The sequence below is a fragment of the Rana temporaria genome, chromosome 8, assembly GCF_905171775.1.
Source record: "Rana temporaria chromosome 8, aRanTem1.1, whole genome shotgun sequence".
Lineage (NCBI taxonomy): Eukaryota > Metazoa > Chordata > Amphibia > Anura > Ranidae > Rana > Rana temporaria.
The window spans coordinates 58,239,075-58,252,760 of NC_053496.1; the positions used below are offsets into that span (position 1 = coordinate 58,239,075).

General features: G+C 40.0%; 1 protein-coding gene across 2 annotated transcripts in view; it reads left to right on the top strand.

Annotated features, from left to right (window-relative positions):
• Positions 1 to 353: 353 nt before the first annotated feature.
• Positions 354 to 13,686, top strand: part of COL17A1 (collagen type XVII alpha 1 chain) — a 75,728-nt gene continuing 62,395 nt past the window's right edge. For both annotated transcript variants that reach the window (XM_040361837.1, XM_040361838.1), the window contains exon 1: positions 354 to 564. The gene's annotated coding sequence lies outside the window, so the exon portion shown is untranslated. The remainder of the gene's footprint in view (positions 565 to 13,686) is intronic.

Consider the following 13,686-nt stretch of genomic DNA (forward strand, 5'->3'; position numbering starts at 1 on the left):
ATAAAAGTATTATGAGACATTATCCATGCGAATAAACTTTACATGAAAAACTATTTTAAATTTGTTATCATGACAAAAGAAGTGCCAGCAATCTACCTAGTTTGTGGAATGCATATCTACTTTTGTGAATTGTGACAAAGAAGTATATCTTTCTGTAAAGTATAATGTTTCTTGTATTCTAGATTCAGTTACTGTACATTCAATCTGTGTTCTCAGACAGGTGCAGCCTCCTTCAGAGTTTTACATCCTCCAGGCAGAGATTTTTTTTTTCTCTTCTCTCACAGATTATTGGGCTGACTTGTAGGGTGGGGAGAAAAAAACTCAAAGCCATGCCACACCTTTGTCAGGACTTGCCTGGAGATGACGGGAGACTGGGATAGATGGGTTGAATAAGAGAAAAATTTAACATTCTTGAAGCATCAGTCAGCCTCAACACACCTCGGAGGACGGGTAAACAAGTGTAGGAGGGCAAGCAATTATAAAAAGGAAAAGTTTTTTGGGGAAGGCACACATAATTTGGCCTCCCTTGTTGCCAGGGGTTCTTCTTTTGCCAAAACACACCAGGTACGTATCACAAAATACGCATTGTGTTTGTATGTTTCGTTAGACTGTTAGGTACATCGACTTAATAGGTGTTACATTGTAGGAGACAAATAAGCTACGATTAGTGTGTAAGTATATAATTCATACTTTAATGATATCATACAAGGTTTGGATAACTAGATGTTAATTGGGATGTGCCCTCTACTGTGACAGAATAGAAAAAGTTGTGTGACATGGTAAATGACTGATATGTTGTAGAATAGCATTGGTTCTTATACTTGTAAGCATTTTGATTTTGATTTTAAAAGCATTTTTTATATGGATACAAATTTAAAAGTCCTTTTTCTCGGCTACTCGGTAGACTATTTACTAAGGTGGTGTTGCCAATGCCCGTGACTCAGTGACTGTGGACTTTTGAACTTGACATTATTTGTATGAGCCTCCTAGAGTGTTGTTCCATTGATGCAGGGCTAATACATGTACTAAATGTAAAATGTTCAGGTTCTTTATTGCACGATGTATGGAGACATACTATAAAATGCAAGCCTGGACCACGTTACTAATTATCGACTTTTCACTGTTGTCATTGAGCCTTGGATGGGAGATATGGTCATGGCTATTTCATTACTCAGCAGCTAACCTTTCATTTCTGTTTGATAATTGGGAGCAATACGTCTGATTAAATCACTTACATTATGTCTGACTGCATGTCATGCTAATACCTGATATGCTAGACAAATATTTATTCTATTCTGTAGTCAACTCTGGATTATATTATTATGCTACTGATAGCATGATCAGACTCTCCCTTAAAGGAAACCTGTATTGAAAGGACATGGCTGGCTACCGTTGTCGCCCTACTCTTGAAAATGCCAATTGCCTGGTTGTCTCTGGCTTCAATACTTTGAGTCACTTGGGTTGATTTACTAAAGTCAAAAAAGCTGTTTACTTTGTAAGGGAAGTTGCACTTTACAAGGGAATTTTCCTTAAGAGCTTATTGAATGTGGTGAAATTTCACAAAGAATACCCAATCACGTTCAAGGAACATAAAAAAATGCATTCTTGGTTGCACATGATTGGATGACAGTCAGCAGATCTTCGCCTTTTAGGAACTCAACCCCACTGGCCCAGCACAAGCATGCAGCACGTCAACATAGAGCCAGCACTCCTGATCTGTAGACTTTCCTACAAGCGCTGAAACCAGAGAATCAGCTAGGAAGCCAGGCAAACAGCATTTCCTTTAGTACAGGTTTCTTTTAATACAGCCAAGACTTGTACTAGTGACAACCAGACTTCAAATGTTTCATACTTCTACTGATTTAAAGGGAAAGGTCACTGTGTGGCATACATGTAACGTAGTAGTTTGCACCAGATGTCACCTACGTGACTAACTTGTTATGCCACACAAAATATTCACAAACATGCAAAGTTAGAAGCCGTTGACACGGAGTCACTTTTGGCATAGTAATCTTGAATATTAAACAGATGTTTCCCACATCTTCATTGCCCATTGACAAGTTTGTGTTAGGAAGAAGGAAAGTGAGAGCAGTGTGCTTACTATGTGAGATGTGGGAGATGTGCTAGAGATTTTTACTGTTAGATCACTCTGAAAACCACACTGTCTATTGAGAAACAGACAGGCTACTGTTATACCTTAGCAACAGATTGCATTTGTGGATGAGATGAAAAGTGTAAAAAAATCCAAGTGGAAATGTTTATCCTGGCACAAATCTGAACTACGTTAATGCGTTTGATGTTCTTCTACTGATAGCTCCAGAGCCCTGTTAAATATATAGCGTATTACAGCCAGTGCTTGGGGTGTTTTGTGTAGTTTTTAGTATTAAATCTACATATGGTATGTATTATACAGCTGTAATAATGACAGCAAGTGGTAGTTTTAGGATGTTGGGTTTGCTGATTACGCAGTACAGCCGTGATTTGTACTGGTTTCGGTTTTGGAATACTGAAAAAAATATAACCACTAGACATGCTTTTTCTTCCTTTAATGGTATTGTTGTTTTACCTCAGACATATTTATTCAGTACAGTAATTTATATAGTGCTGACAATTTATGCATTCTTTTACATACTCCACATTCACATCAGTCTCTGCCCACAAACAGCTTGCAATCTAGGGTCCCTCTCTCACATACATCCATACACTATATTATCAAAAGTATTGGGATGCCGGCCTTTACACGTACATAAACTTTAATGGAATCCCAGTCGTAGTACGTAGGGTTCAATATTGAGTTGGCCCACCCTTTGCAGCTATAACAGCTTCAACTCTTCTGGGGAGGCTGTCCTCAAGGTTTAGGGGTGTGTCTATGGGAATGTTTGACTATTCTTCCAGAAGCGCAATTGTGAGGTCAGGCACTGATGTAGACGAGAAGGCCTGGCTCGCAGGGGCCATCCCCAAACTGTTCCCACAAAGTTGGGAGCATAAAATTGTCCAAAATGTCTTGGCATCCTGATGCCTTAAGAATTCCTTTCACTGGAACTAAGGGGCCAAGCCCAACCTCACACCATAACCCCCCTCCACCAAATGATTTGGACCAGTGCACAAAGCAAGGTCCATAAAGACATGGATAAGCAAGTTTGCGGTGGAGGAACTTGACTGGCCTGCTCAGAGTCCTGACCTCAACCAGTTAGAACACCTTTGGGATGAATTAGAGCGGAGACTGGGAGCCAGGCCTTCTCATCCACATCAATGCCTGACCTCTCAAATGCACTTCTGGAAAATGGTCAAACATTCCCATAGACACACTCCTAAACCTTGTGGACAGCCCTCCCAAAAGAGTTAAAGCTGTAAAGGATGGGCCAACTCAATATTGGACCCTACGGCCTAAGACTGGGATGCCATTAAAGTTCAATGGCGTGTAAAGACAGGTGTCCCAATTCTTTTGGTAATATAGTGTATATGCACAGGCATACTGAATCCAATTTAGACAGAAGGAATTTAGCCTTCCAGCATACCATTGAAATATGGGAGGAAACCGAAGTACATGGAGGAAACTTATGCAAACATAGGGGGAGCATGCAAATGCTGGCTGGGATTTGAACCAAGAACCCTCTGTGCTGCTATGCAGAAGTATAACTATAGTACAACAGCGCCTCCCCAAAAATGAAGTCGGGGAATGGTACTGCAATTCAAAATTCCACTTTATGTATTTTTACAGTAAAAGAGAGGATAAAATATGTTTTTCAGTGTTTAATGATTTACAGCCCAGTCAAGAAATATGGGAGCTGGAGGATTGGGTACAGCCTGAGCCCTTAACTGTAATTAGCCATAAAGAGGATGACTGGTGTTGACATAGATACCTAGTCAGTTTTGTGATGATCTATGGTAATACCTCCCCTGACAACTAGTTCTTACCAGGACAGAATTACAGATAAGTGCTCGGACTTCATATACCCCCTCACACAATGAGGTGAGGGCTGTAATCATTATACAGCCTCCTCCATGAATAGGTGGAAAAGGTTTATCTCTATTTTGGAGAATGTTTAATAATTGACAGTATATCACAACACATGTAGAATACATACCTAACCGAATTATAGTGGATATGAAACCAATCAGCGCATATAAACGATGCACGCCACATAATTATACATAAAAATGTAAGCCATCGCCACAGGGATGGGTGCACGCAGGAATGCAGAATATATTGCCTTATGTTTCAGAAATCATGAGTATGTCATGTAGCTACAAGATTTCAATATGATGTTATATAACGATAGCTACGCCTAGAGGATGACTTTGAAAATGCAGTAAAACTAAAGCCTGTAAAAGAGATATATATATATATATATATATATATATATATATATATATATATATATATATATATATATATATAAACAAAAGACAAATATTACATTGACCCTCCGCATGATTACCATACAGTAAAAAAGTCACATTGTAATTCCCAATAAATAGAGGTGTTTTAGAGTGTGCATGAGAATCTCTTTCTCTATTTGTGTTCTATTCCATTTTCAGAACCAAAGAGAACAGACAAATCTAGCCAGAGACTATAACTAACCACGTTCTAACCCAGTGTAACAAATACATGTAACATCTTACATGAAAGCAAAACCATTCAAAAACCGTCATAAATTCAAATTGGCACATTTCATAAATAAATCCCATTTTTTTCATTAAAGGGGTTGTAAAGGAAAACATTTTTTTCCCTAAATAGCTTCCTTTACCTTAGTGCAGTCCTCCTTCACTTACCTCATCCTTCAATTTTGCTTTTAAATGTCCTTATTTCTTCTGAGAAATCCTCACTTCCCGTTCTTCTGTCTGTAACTCACCACCGTAATGCAAGGCTTTCTTCCTGGTGTGGAGAAAGCCTCTTGAGGGGGGAGGGGGCGAGCAGGAGTGTCAGGACGCCCACTAACACACAGCTCCTTTCTCTATCTGCAAAGTAGAGAGTGTGCTGACTTGCCTGCTCGCCCCCTCAAGAGGCTTTCTCCACACCAGGAAGAAAGCCTCGCATTACGGTGGTGAGTTACAGACAGAAGAACAGGAAGTGAGGATTTCTCAGAAGAAATAAGGACATTTAAAAGCAAAATCGAAGGATGAGGTACGTGAATGAGGACTGCACTGAGGTAAAGGAAGCTATTTAGGGGGAAAAAAAATCCTTTACAACCCCTTTAACCAGTTCCCGACCCCCGCATGTACATATACGTCCACAATATGGCACGTACAGGCACATGGGCGTACACGTACGTCCTCGCCTATTAACGGGTGGGGTGTCCGATCGGGACCCCCCCCGCTACATGCGGAGGTCGGGTCCGCTCGGGGAGCGATCCGGGACCACGGCGCGGCTATTTGTTTATAGCCGCTCCGTCGCGATCGCTCCCCGGAGCTGAAGAACGGGGAGAGCCGTGTGTAAACACGGCTTCCCCGTCCTTCACTATGGCGGCGCATCGATCGCGTCATTCCCTTTATAGGGAAGACACGATCGATGACGTCATTCCTACAGCCACACCCCCAAACAGTTGTAAACACATACTAGGTGCACCCTAACTCCTACAGCGCCACCTGTGGTTAACTCCCAAACTGCAACTGTCATTTTCACAATAAAGAATGCAATTTAAATGCATTTTTTGCTGTGAAAATGACAATGGTCCCAAAAATGTGTCAAAATTGTCCGAAGTGTCCGCCATAATGTCGCAGTCACGAAAAAAATTGCTGATCGCCGCCATTAGTAGTAAAAAAAAAATAAATAATAAAAATGCAATAAAACTATCCCCTATTTTGTAAACACTATAAATTTTGCGCAAACCAATCGATAAACGCTTATTGCGATTTTTTTTACTAAAAATAGGTAGAAGAATACGTATCGGCCTAAACTGAGGAAAAAAAATGTTTTTATATATGTTTTTGGGGGATATTTATTACAGCAAAAAGTAAAAAATATTGCTTTTTTTTCAAAATTGTCGCTCTATTTTTGTTTATAGCGCAAAAACTAAAAACCGCAGATGTGATCAAATACCACCAAAAGAAAGCTCTATTTGTGGGGAAAAAAGGACGCCAATTTTGTTTGGGAGCCACGTCGCACGACCGCGCAATTGTCTGTTAAAGCGACGCAGTCCCGAACTGTAAAAACACCTTGGGTCTTTAGGCTGCATATTGGTCCGGGGCTTAAGTGGTTAAGAAACACTATGGACACTTTGAGGATGCAGATACATGTGAGATGCCTGTCATCCAATACTAGCAATGTCCATGTATTTAGGTGATGAGGGGATATGTATTGAGCAGAGCAGACTATAGTAGATAAACATAAGATACGTTTAGCAGAAGGGAATTTAAATAGACCAATTGGGTGCAAACACCACAAATAAAATCATTCAATTTCATTTTGGGAGCCAATGCAGTCTGAGACTTCCCCTTATGTAACGTTCTATGATGATTTTTTTGTGCCATGTTTAAAGATTGCATCACTTATCTGGGATTTATGCATTAATTTAATTGGGAAAATCAGCACATGTACATAGAATTTTAATAGATTCATCCAGAGATATAAAAGAAGCAGAGGATTCTAAATGCTTGGCATTCTATAAGGAAGGCTAGCATAGGACTATATCAGTCAATGGATGTCCCACCTGTATAGATGGCATTTTACAAGGTGTCCTTGCTATTACATGTAGATGTGTTTAAATATGTATCTATGTGTGCGAACAGGGTGTGCTGGGTGTGCCTGGGTACACCCTATTTACCCTGTGCAATGCAGATTTCCACTGGCAAATGCCCCTACCCCTGTGGAAACTGAGGCTACAGAGAAAGGAACTGGGGAATCTCTGTCCTTAGTCCCTTTCGCGGCTATTTCACCTTCAATGGAGCTCATAAAAAAATAAAATATGGTAAAAAAAATAAAAATTAAATACAAATTGTAAAACATAATAACAAAATTAAATAATAAAAACAAAAAACTACTGACACCAATCGTATACCTACTGCTCACCTATGGTATCTATGGATGCAAATAATATAATCAAAAGGATTTTGTTAATAGCTTCCTGGTTATCATAATACTTCTCAGAATGAAAGCCTTTTACAGTAAAACATTGTAGATATGGACACTGGAACCCTAAGAAAAAGGCATAGAAAGTGGGAGCAGCCCATAACATCACATCATTTTGAATGGTTTAATAGAAGAATGGACACAGTGGGCTTGATTTACTAAAGGCAAATAGACTGTGCTCTTTGCAAAGTGAAGTTGCTACAGAGCTTAGTAAATGAGGTAAAGGTTCTCTTTGCAAAGAATGCCCAATCACATGCAAGGAAAAAAAAAAAAATTATTTTGCTTGCACTTTATTAGAAGATGGAAGTCAGTGGAGCTTTTGCTCGATTACTAAGCTTTGGAGCATCTGCAAAGTGCACAGTCTCTTTGCCTTTAGTAAATCAGCCCCAATGTATGACTAAGTTTGAGAAACATATCAACGGGTTGCTTATACAAATTATCGTTAAAGTGGAGTTCCACCCATAAATATAACATTAAATCAGTAGTTTTAAAAAAATGTCTTTAGTCCTTTAAGAAAAAAAAATATTTTTTAGATGCCTTCAAAGTGTTGTTGCTAGGCAGAATAGTTAATCTTCCCACTTCCTGCACCTAGGTGCTTAAGCTTCCTAACCTACACCGCACAGACTCCTGGGAATGTAGTGGGTGTAACTTTCCAGGAGTCTGTGCACTCCCCAGTCTCGAAGAATCATGTGACTTGGACAGTACAGGTGCTGAAACCTGATCTGAAACCTATTACACTGCTTGTGCAGCACTGAGCATGTGCGAGATCTGCAAGGCTGAAATCCAGGAAGTCATACAGTCTGACTTCATGATGCCCACACTTAAGATGGCCCCAGTCAATTTCTATTTTATAAAGTGTCTAAATGCTGTAACAACCTAACAAAACAGACCTTAGTTTACAGACTAACTTTACTAGAATACATTAAGCTTGTGTATTACAGGGGTATTTATATTTAAAAAGTGAAATTGTGGCCGGAACTCCGCTTTATGAGCCTTTATGTGTGCGCATGTGAATATCTGCACACAGTTCAAAAAATGCATAAGTCACAAGAACAACCATTTACATTTGCCTGAGTTTTATTCTGGCTTGCCAGTTTAGAATACTCAAACTAAATAAATTATAGTTAGATAAAAACTAATGCAGGTGACTGATGGCATAACAGTTATAAATTGGAGGTAATATGTTTTCAACTCTGTAAAGGGAACTTTGAGCATTTTAAACAAAGGCATTCGAAATAGACTTGTCTCATTTAAATATACAAATTGTTTTTGACTGAAGCTCTTCTTTCCAAAGATGCGGTGTGTACTTTTGAGTATAGAATACCTTGGTGCAGGCATCAGCATTATAGACACTGAATACTGCTCCCTGCTGATTTTGGCAGTATCAATGACCTATCTTTATCTAGCCTTGGACCCTGGTGCCTTTGCACTGGACCCTGCTGATTTTGGCAGTATCAATGACCTATATTTATCTAGCTTCACTGCATCTGAGCACCACAAACCAAATCTTATTCATTTTTAATATTCAAAGAAAACTCCCCCATCCATGCCTGTCTTCATGCTTTATTTTGTTGAGAAATCACTTTAGAAAAAACACCCCCTAGCATTTCTGACCGTAGCCATGTTGAGTAAGGGCAAATGATTCATGTAGCATTTACTTTCTGGAACCCATCTGCTCTTAGCTCTGGCATGCACGTAGAGAGTGAGCTTAGCTGGGAAAACCCCTTTTCCAGACTCCTGGGATGTATGACATAATTTACCTAGACAAGAAACCAGGAAGTAACAGAAGAAATGTAAAAGGAAGTAACTATGTTATACTTCCCTATCTATTTACTAATGCTGCGGCATAAAGATTATCAATATTCATTGAGACAGGGAATGTCCTATGTGTATCTTCCTCCAACCTTGGACCATGGTGCTTCTGCCCTGGACCCTTCTGTTTTTGGCAATATTGATGGCCCTTGAGAGTCTTCATCCAACCTTGGACATTGGTTCCTCTACACCAGGGGTCTCCAAACTTTTCAAACAAAGGGCCAGTTTATTGTTCTTCAGCCTTTAGGAGGGCCGGATTGTGGCCAGCGGGGTAGAAAATGCCCTGGGCCCTGCATTGGTGAGAATAAATATGGCCTCATAGTTTGCCATCAGTAGGATAAGGAGTAGTGCCCCTATTAGTAGGAGTAATTGTATCTCATCATTGGTATCAGTGGAAGAAAAAGTGCCCCCTTGTTGGAGACAGTGGGAAGAATAGTGCCTTATATCAGTGGGGAGAATAAAGCCCTGAGGGCTGGATAAAGGCTAGCAAAGGGCCACATCTGGCCCTCGGGCTGCAGTTTGGAGACCCCTGCTCTACACTGTATGCATTTGCTGTAGATCTGACACTCACTGTACATTATTATTATTATTTAGGTACTTATATAGCGCCATCAATTTACGCAGTGATTTACATATACAATGTACATTTACATCAGTCCCTACCCTCAAGGAGCTTATAATCTAAGGTCCCTAACTCACATTCATATACTAGGGCCAATTTAGGCAGAAGCCAATTAACCTACCAGCATGTCTTTGGAGTGTGGGAGGAAACCACAGTACCGGTACCCAGAGGAAACCCACACAGGCACAGGGAGAACATGCAAACTCCAGGCATGTAGTGTCGTAGTGAGGGTTCGAACCAGCGACCCTTTTTACTGTTAGGCGAGAGTGCTACTCACTACAGCACTGTGCTGCTATATAAAAGGAGTATACAGTTAAATGGGTTAAGATTTCTTTTTTCAGTAGATCAATCTCTCTGTAAAGTATATTTTTCCTCATCCTTATTCATTTCATTCTTTTCAAAAACTTGACTGTGGATTCCTTGGCCGACAATATACAGTATGCTGCCCTACAGAATCATATAATACCCATAAAAGGTTTTTTCCTCCCTCCAAGCTATATTTTATAGGGGTTTCAATTACTATACTCTGTAGAGGATAACTCTGGGCGTTGCTCTGTTACAATAAATACAGGTGTTTGCATGTATGTTGCCTGCAGGAACATTATATTGTGGAGATTATAATGATCACGCAAGGTGTCTGAGCTACAAATGCTTTTGGTGCTGAATAGTCTTCATTCTTCAGCAATGCAGCCAGTAAAGTCTGCACACTCTGGATAAATAGGAGCATTTATAGGAGCCTAAACTGTTTCAACTTGCTTTGGCATTTGATGGAGGAGATGTAAATATGTGACAGAATCTAGCAATGTGAGAGAAGAGTACAATGTATTTCTGAATATCAATATATACTGAAGCTAATATACAAGAAATGCATCAAAGGACAATGTTAGGCTAACAATGGATGTCTGGTTTCATTGTATATCTCACATTGTGAAATAATGCACTATTGCATCCTTTACCAACTGTTTTAATATCATAGAATCCTTAAAATAACTTTCTGGTCTCAGGGAATCTCTGCTAATAATTACTTTATCTACAACTCATGATATATTAGCATAGTGATCAGTGTGAAGAATGCATTTTATATTTGTGGTCAGTGCAAAGAATCCCCCATTATATGATAATTAAGAAGATCATTGGCATCAATGGTTACTTATCTCAAAGGCAGAAATTGCTCATTGTTCAAGGAACCTCTTGCAATCTCTGGAGGAACCCTTGTGTTCCACAGAACCCTGACTGGGAAAGGCTGCTCTGTTGGCTGCAATAACTAACATGGCTTCTATAAAAGAGCTCCACAGCAATGTGGTTGGTCAGTTTAACTATTCTTTAACCCATTAGCAAACAGCCTGTGCTTTAGATCTGCAAGCACTAGGGTAGCACGATTTTGACCAGGTGTATCTGGTCAAGTGCAATGACAGGCACTCTGGTGTGAAGAAGTGCTCATTCCCTCTATATACCAAGCTCACACTGATGAAATGTTCCAATGAAATGACAAATTGCAATCAGGGTTGACAGGTGGCAGACCCCAGGTCTTAGATTCTTCACGTATGTCTATAATAGCTGAAAACACATATTATTGATAGTGTGTATGTAAAAGTCAGAAATGGATTTCATGTGGGAGTTATTTTTCAGTGGGAACAATTATTTATTTCCCATATTGATATACCAATTTGTGCAACATATTACATTATACTTAGAACCTTTCACATTGGTCATTGCAGTGTACACTAGGGCCAATTTGGAAGGAAGTAAATGAATCTACCAGTATCTTCATTTGTTTGTGAAAAAACAGAGCCGAGACCCCTGCAGACAGGAGAAGCACATACAGACCCAGATTCACGTAGATTCGCCTATCTTTAGGCGGGCGTAGCGCATCTCAGATACACTATGCCGCCGTAACTTAGAGCGGCAGGTCCCGTATTCTCAAAGAACTTGCGCTTTAAGTTACGCCGGCGTAGTGTAACTGGGCCGGCGTAAGCCCGCCTAATTCAAATGTGGAAGTGGTGGGCGTGTTTTATGGAAATTAATCGTGACCCCACGTAATTGACGCTTTTAACGAACAGCGCATGCGACGTCCGTGGACGTATCCCAGTGCGCATGCTCCAAATTACGCCGCAACTACTCAATGCTTTTGACGTGAACGTAGCTTACGCACAGCCCCATTCACGGGTGACTTACGCAAATGACGTACAACGTGAAAAATTCAACGCTGTTCCAACGTCCATACCTAACATTGGTACGCCTCATCTACGCCTCATAGAGCAGGGGTAACTTTACGCCCAAAAAGGCCTTACATAAACGACGTAAAGAAATGCGCTGGGCGCACGTACGTTTGAGAATCGGCGTATCTAACTCATTACCATATTCGACGCGTAAATCGACGGAAGCGCCACCTAGCGGCCAGCGTAAATATGCAACCTAGATACAATGGCGTTAGAGACTTACGCCGGTCGGATCTAAGACAAATCTATGCGTAACTGATTCTAAGAATCAGGCGCATAGATACGACGCCTCATACTCAGAGTTACAACGGCGTATCTGGAGATACGCCGGCGTAACTCCTTTGAGAATCTGAGCCACAGACTACATGTAGATGGTGGCCCTGGTGAGACTTAAGAGCAGAACTTTAGGGCTAGATTCACAGTGTTCCATGTGCAAGTAGCGCATGTAGTAAAGCACATGTGTAGGTGTGCATGGGCCCATATAAGTTTCCTTTCAGGACAAACTACAACGTTAAGCATAGAACCAACCCCATGTAAAATAATAATATTTATGTTTTAAATGCTACAAATGTGAATTGAAGTATTGATTTTTCTATTTACCATTTACATTATATTACATATAATTATAAATATATAACTACCACGGTTTTTGTGTGGTTAGTGCTCTTGCCTTAGGGCCTATTCACTATTGACCATTTACATGCAGCAAAACGTAGACATTTTGCTGCACGAAAATGTATTTCAAGCAGAAATCCTATTCTATGGCTGGTTCACAACTACTGTATGAGGCTGCAGTTTATTGTGTTCTGAAAGGAAAACTAGGGTTGATTTACAGCACATGTGCCTTACTATGTGTGTTGAATGCACATGGAACAGTCCAAAGATAATGAGAATTGAGTGTATTGTCAAAGGCAATGTGTAAAGCTGCAAACTATCTTGTTTTGACTTTGATGATGTCTTTAATGGGAACATTTAAGAATATTTATAACACCCCATTCTTTAAATACTCAAACTATTTCCTCCTAGCTTCTCCCGCTGGAAAAAAAAATTCACAGCCCATAGCAAAAAAAACATTGATTGTCACTTAACCGAAAATAAAGAATTTTTTACAACTTTTCTTTACATCTTTCAGTTGGCATATTGTGTTTTTAATAAACTGTGTGCAGCCTCCAGATTGAGCAGCTCTGCCCATTTTCTGGGCTGCACACTAGCTCCAGGGCAGTATGGCATCTCACTTGCAGTGGAGTTGAACTGGTGCAATAGAAGCACCTAATGAGGGTTCAAGGACTGACTAATCCTATTTAAGCCTGCTCACAAGCTACTGATTCAGTAACGTGTGTCTTTCATTTGTGTAACGCTATTGCTGGATGTGCAAATTCCTTTTATTGCTTCTCCAGGCAAAATTCTGAATTTTGCAGATCATCTTACAGTGGGAATAATTAGAGCCATCTGACATAGCAATGAATCAAGCTTAACAGAACAGGTTTAGGAATTAGGGTAGCAGACATGTAGTGGAGTTTTCTGTCAGAGATGTATGCTTCTTTAAGGTTTTACTTCCCATTGTCATAAGGGGTTAAAAGAACAACCAAACAAATTTAACTAGACCAGTCAGAACAATGGTCATTGCTTATTAGTTTCTACATGGCTCCATACATTGTATCTTTGCCCTATGATAAAATTGGAGGAATGTTTTAGGTAGTGTTTTCAGATTTTTTTCTGGAAGTATACATCTACTTTATAAGATTCTTTGCAGCATAGATCATTGATTCCTATATTCTGGAGTTTGGTGCTTTAAATGGGTTTCTTAGGCCTCGTACACACGACCGAGGAACTCGGCGGGCGAAACACATCGTTTTCCTCGTCGAGTTCTTGTTAGGCCTGTCGAGGAACTCGATGAACCAATTTTCTCCATTCCCGTCGAGGAAAAAGAGAACATGCTCTCTTTTTGGCTCGTCGAGTTC